The sequence below is a fragment of the Malaclemys terrapin genome, chromosome 1, assembly GCF_027887155.1.
Source record: "Malaclemys terrapin pileata isolate rMalTer1 chromosome 1, rMalTer1.hap1, whole genome shotgun sequence".
Taxonomy (NCBI): Eukaryota; Metazoa; Chordata; order Testudines; family Emydidae; genus Malaclemys; species Malaclemys terrapin.
Window position 1 is genome coordinate 346,588,449 of NC_071505.1, and position 6,000 is coordinate 346,594,448.

The window sequence follows — 6,000 nt, forward strand, 5'->3', positions numbered from 1 at the left end:
CTCATATAATTATTCCAGTGACGAGCCCTAGCACCTCCATACTTTTCATCAGAAAGTCAGGTTAGAGCCTCCCCCTCCCTGTTAACAGCCAGAGCCCTGAAATGCAAGAGGAGGAGGTGAGAGTCCCTGTGCATTAACTCACACACAGCTCCTGAGGTCTTCATGCAGTTCTTACTCCAAGGGGAGCAAAGAGGGACATTTGGCCAGTGATATTGGAGCAAACACATCCCCTGTGGCAAGGGCCCCGGTATGTTTAATGGCTCTGCAGAGCAGAAAGGATCACAGACCTATTCTCTATCCCATCACACCCACGTTAGACTGGGTTTGTTGAGCAGGTGAGCTCCTCAGCAAGAGATGGGTACCTCTGAATTCTGAGACAGACGTGTCTTCCCTGGGAATCCTCCGCAGGCAGCCGTTTCCCACACCTCTCTCACGCCAGCATCTGCAGCAGCATCCCACGCCGAGAGCCGATACAGGGGTGTGCACCGTTTATAATACAGCTGTGTGCAATCCCGGGGATGGGGGGGGTTGCTCAGCCTCTAGGGGAGAAGCAGCATCTGAATGGAAACAGGCTGGAGACCGGAGACTCTCTAGTCAATGTCTCTCTTTCCTTGTCTGCGTGTCTGTGCTATTTATGCATCTTTAGGAGTAAACCGTAATTAAGGGACCTTCCCAAAGGGAGATGAGAACTCTTCGGCTCTCTGCTGAGACAGAGAGGAATTGGCTGCTCTGTGTATTTGTGTATTTTTAAAAAGTAGTTGCTTAGTAAGAAAACTAGGGATAATGCCCAGCTCTCCAGAGGGTCTGATACTCTGTAAAGGCCCAGTATTAATGGGTAGATAGTAGACAGAGAGCTCTGGAGAAAGGTGACTGAGGGGAGACACGAACACTTTCTGTAGGCAAACGGGGCTATCGCTAAGGCATCAGAGATCAGTAATTCTCATCAATAACTATCAAATACTGTGTAGCACCTTTCATTGAAGGATCTTCAAAACACCTAGGAAAGGAAAGTGACTATGAACATATCGTCATTATACTGATAGGTAAACTGAGGGAAAGGGAGATGTGACTTGGTGAAGGTCACACAGAGAATGACAGACAGAACCCAGGAGTCCTGATTTCCCTGCTGTAACCACAGTCTCTCCGTTAGTAACTGAGCACACGACAAGAAGGAAATGGATTCACGGTGTCGCAGGGCTTATTTGTTAGGTGGGTGTGACGGACTTTCCCAGGATACAACCTGGAATGGGGGTACCGCTGAGCCTTCTGGCATACCAACCTGGGCTCCCTCTCACACTGTGAAGCTGTGACAAGCTGCAATCCTCTCCGGGTTCTGCACTTCCACAGCCAGACACAGCCAGGGACGCACCCAGCTGCAATTACATGAATGCTTTCACTAGGCACTCATGAACCAACAATAGATAGGCTCCAGCCAATTCCTCTCCTGCCCCCTAGCTCCCCAGGCTAGGACCCCAGACCTGTACATCTTACCCTGGTCAGAAGTCCAACGAGTGTAAGTTTATTACGCAGTCCTCCCCACCCTCAATGTGGAGAGGACAATGCACCAGCCCCTGTTCCTGAGCAGGTTTCCCTTTTGCATTTCAAACAACACACTGTATTAGGTAAAAAATATAAAACTGATTTATTAACTACAGAAGGATAGATTTTAACTGATTATAAGGAATAAATGTACAGATCAAAGTAGATTACCTAAGAAATAAAGCAAAGTGACAATCTGAGTTCTATAAACTAGGCAGGATTTGAATCGCGCAGTGTGTCACCCTGATGGTACAAACAGTCCACCTGTCTTCCATACACGGACTAGAAATCCCTTCAGCCTGGGACCGAGTCCCCAGTTCGGTCCTTGTCCCTAAGGTTTTTCCAGGTGTTGAATTATGCGGGGGAGTGAGGCCAAGTGATTTTGTTACTTCCACCTTTTATAGCTTCTTCCCTGTGGCGGGAACTTCATTTTTCCAAGCAAAAGCCCCCAGCGCAGTTAGTGGAAAAGTACAGACACAAATGGTATCCAGTGTCACATGAGCTGGTCACATGCCCTCGCACGCTTTCAGAACTTTATGTACAAAAATGAGACATGCATACAGATAAGGTAATTATATTCAGGAAATCATAACTTTTTCATTGATACCTTACATGACATACTTTCTATAAAATATATCATAATCATATCACCTTGGTAAATATGGGAGTCCCCGAGAGTTGCTTTGGGGCACAGAATGTCACATCTCCTTCCTTAATTTACTGCAGGAGTGTTAGTCACTGACTAATTTGGAGGGAGTGTGCACAAGGCCTTCTTAAGCTTTGGAACTGTGATACAGGAGGGCCAGGGAGCAGTGGGAAGTGGTAGAAGGGAAGTATATAAACCCTAGGTTAATTAAGGCGTTGTTCTCTGTAGACTAGGGAAGGTTGCTACAGGTTGATTGGAGCACCTGTAATCAATTAAGGCCCTGTTAGAAACCTAATAAACCCCCCTGCTTCAGGCAGTCAGTGGGAAGGAGGAAAGAGAGAGGACTGGAGCTTGGAGGTGTGCTGTTAGACTAGGAGGAACAGAAAACCGGAGTAAGGGAGACCCTGCCCCAGCAGAGGAGGGACATTCCCTCCCCCAGCATTTAAGGACTGAAGGTACCCCACCCAAGGGAGAAGAGGGTAAGAACCTGCAGGGGTTGAGAGGGGCTGGGACTCAGAGTGAGGAGCAAACCCAGACCCGTCCCCTGCTTCCCTCCTTTACCACCTTCCTGGGCCACTAGTGGGGCCCTTGGTGCCCCAAGAGCAGGGGTAAGGGGTGGTATTTTAGCCCCCCCCCCAAGAAAAGCGCAGGACCCACCATACTATATCGACCATCTTGTCACACGTGGTGTGAGGAGTGGGATCTCTGTGCCGTGAACATAATCCACAGTGGGTTACAACCACCCTGCCTCAAGATGGAGGATCTGGTCAAAACACTGGTGCAAGCCACTGCCGCCCAGCAGGAGGCTACCCGGGTTCAGGCAGCTGCCCAACAGGAGGCCATGCGGCTGCAGCAAGAGACCAATCACCTGCTGATGACCCAGGCCACCCAAGATCGGGCCATGCTGCAGGAACTAGTGAACCAAGTGAAGGTCCTTATGGAGCTGAGCCACAGGTATGATGGGACACGGACTATACGGGCCAGCTACTGTCTGCAGAAAATGACCTGGGAGATGATATGGAGGCGTACCTCCTGGCTTTTGAGAGGACAGCTCTGAGGGAGGCCTGGCCCCGAGACCAGTGGTCAGGGATCCTTGCCCCATTTTTGTGCGGGGAGGCCCAGAAGGCCTACTATGATATGACCACAGAGGAGGCAGCAGATTACCCCCGACTGAAGGCGAAGATCCTAGCCAGGGCAGGGGTAACAACGGCCTTGAGAGCCCGGAGGTTCCATGAATGACAGTACTGTGAAGACAAGACACCGCACTCACAACTATTTGACCTAATCCACCTAGCCCGGAAGTGGTTATGCCCGGAGGCTCTCAGCTCAGAGAAAATGATGGAGCTCCTGGTACTGGACCACTATACGAGGGGACTACCCTCAGGCCTCCGAGCCTGGGTAGGCCAGAATGACCCCTCCACCTATGACGAACTAGTCACCCTTGTAGAGAGACAACTGGCAGCCCGTGAACTGTTCAAAACCCCGGGAGGTGAAACATGGTGTTTTAGGAAACCAGTCCCAACCCCGAGGCCCTGGATCATCGAGAACTCCAGGAAAGCCATAGTTGGAAGGACAGGCCCCAAGGAGCGGCCTGAGGCCCCAAAGGGACCTGGGGATCCGGGGGGAGAGGGTTGGGGAAGCGAGTCAGAGGGCCCAAGACAGAGGGCAACCTCCAGAATGAGATATCGCTGTTATGAGTATGGGGAGTTGGGGCATATAGCAGCCCAGTGCCCCAACAGGGAGGAACCCATGCAATGTAATCTGGGGGATCCCAGGGACCAATGTGGCCTAATCAGCCTGGTGGGGGTTGCGATGGCCCAACATGAGTATACCAGGCCAGTAAAGATGAATGGCATTCAGACCATAGCTTTAGTGGACTCTGGGAATGCTGTCACATTGGTCTCAGGCAAATTAGTGGGGCAAGACCAACTGAGCCAGGCCAAGAGCACTGGAGTGACATGTGTCCATGGCACAGTACATTTCTACCCCACAATTCCAATACAGATTGAGATCCAGGGAAGTGCTACCAAGATGACTGCAGGGGTGGTCCCCAAGCTCCCCTACCCAGTCTTAATTGTCAGGGACTTTCCTGGATTCAAGAGCCTACTCCCCCCCTTGAGTTAGGGAGGGGAAGTAAACCCCAAGCAGAATGTGAGGTACCCATGGATGATCCTACCACAATTTTTGCTGGGTTTTCCCCAGAGTTATTTTCACCCCCTGGGAAGTCCCGGAAATCCAGATGGGAAAGGAAAGCAGACAAAAGATTAGGAACCAGGATCTTGGCAGCAAACCAGAAAGCTGCCCTGGTTGGGAGGAAGGCTCATGGAGACCCAGAGACGGCCTCCAGCACAAGCAGAAGCACCCCAAAAGAAGGAGGGGAACCCAAGTCAATAGAATCAGGCCAGATTGGTCCCGCACGCGAATGTTTTGGCAGGACCAAGCAGATGACCCACTATATGCAAACGTGAGGGAGGAGGTAGTAGAGGTAAATGGCGTGCCAGTAGAAGGGAAAACCAAAGGCACAGGGCCATACTATATAATCAAGCAGGATCTGTTGTACCGGGTAGTGCCAATATGGGGGGGAAGTAGTAGAACAGCTCTTGGTGCCACGGAAGCACACAAGGGCTGTATTAGAATTAGCTCACAGTCATCTGTTTGGGGGACATTTAGGAGCAGACAAGACCCTGGATAGAGTCCTAAGAAGGTTCTACTGGCCGGGGGTACGGGCAGAAGTCCAACACTATTGCACCTCCTGCCCAGAGTGCCAGCTGCATAGTCCCCGACCTCAGTTAAGGGCCCCATTGGTACCCTTGCCCATAATTGAAGTTCCTTTTGAAAGAATAGCAATGGATCTAGTGGGCCCACTAGAAAGAACAGCCCGGGGCCACCGAAGTATACTTGTCATCCTGGACTACGCTACACGGTACCCTGAAGCCATTCCTTTAAGGAACCCCACGTCCAAGGCAATCGCAAAAGAACTGGTGCAGGTTTTTGCTAGGGTAAAATTTTAAAAAAATAAATTAATTAATGGAGATATCCTATCTCCTAGAACTGGAAGGGACCTTGAAAGGTCATCGAGTCCAGCCCCCTGCCTTCACTAGCAGGACCAAGTACTGATTTTGCCCCAAACCCCTAAGTGGCCCCCTCAAGGATTGAACTCACAACCCTAGGTTCAGCAGGCCAATGCTCAAACCACTGAGCTATCCCTCCTCCCATAGGTAGGTATCCCTAAGGAGATCCTGACAGATCAAGGGACTCCCTTCATGTGGAGAGTAATGAAAAACGTATGTACCCTGCTCTGCATCCAAGCCTTGCGGACCTCGGTCTATCATCCCCAAACAGATGGTCTGGTTGAGCAATTTAACCACACTCTCAAGAGTATGATCCGAAAGGTGGTGGCCCAAGACGGAAAAGATTGGGATACCCTCCTACCATATATGATGTTTGCAATACGAGAAGTTCCCCAAGCCTCTACTGGTTTCTCCCCCTTCGAGCTACTGTATGGACGCCTCCCACATGGCATATTAGACATCACGAAGGAGGAATGGGAGGAACAACCCAACCCAGGGAAGAATGTCATTGCACACGTAGCCCAGATGAGAGAACGAATAGCCCAAGTGACCCCCATAGTACGAGAGCATTTGGAGAAAGCACAAGAGGCCCAATGAACCTACTACAATCGTCAGACAAAAACATGGAAATTTCAACCAGGAGAATGGGTGCTGGTGCTGGTACCAACAGCAGAAAGTAAGCTCCTGGCCAGTTGGCATGGACCCTATTAGATCGTGGAAGCTGTTGGGGAGGTGAATTATAAG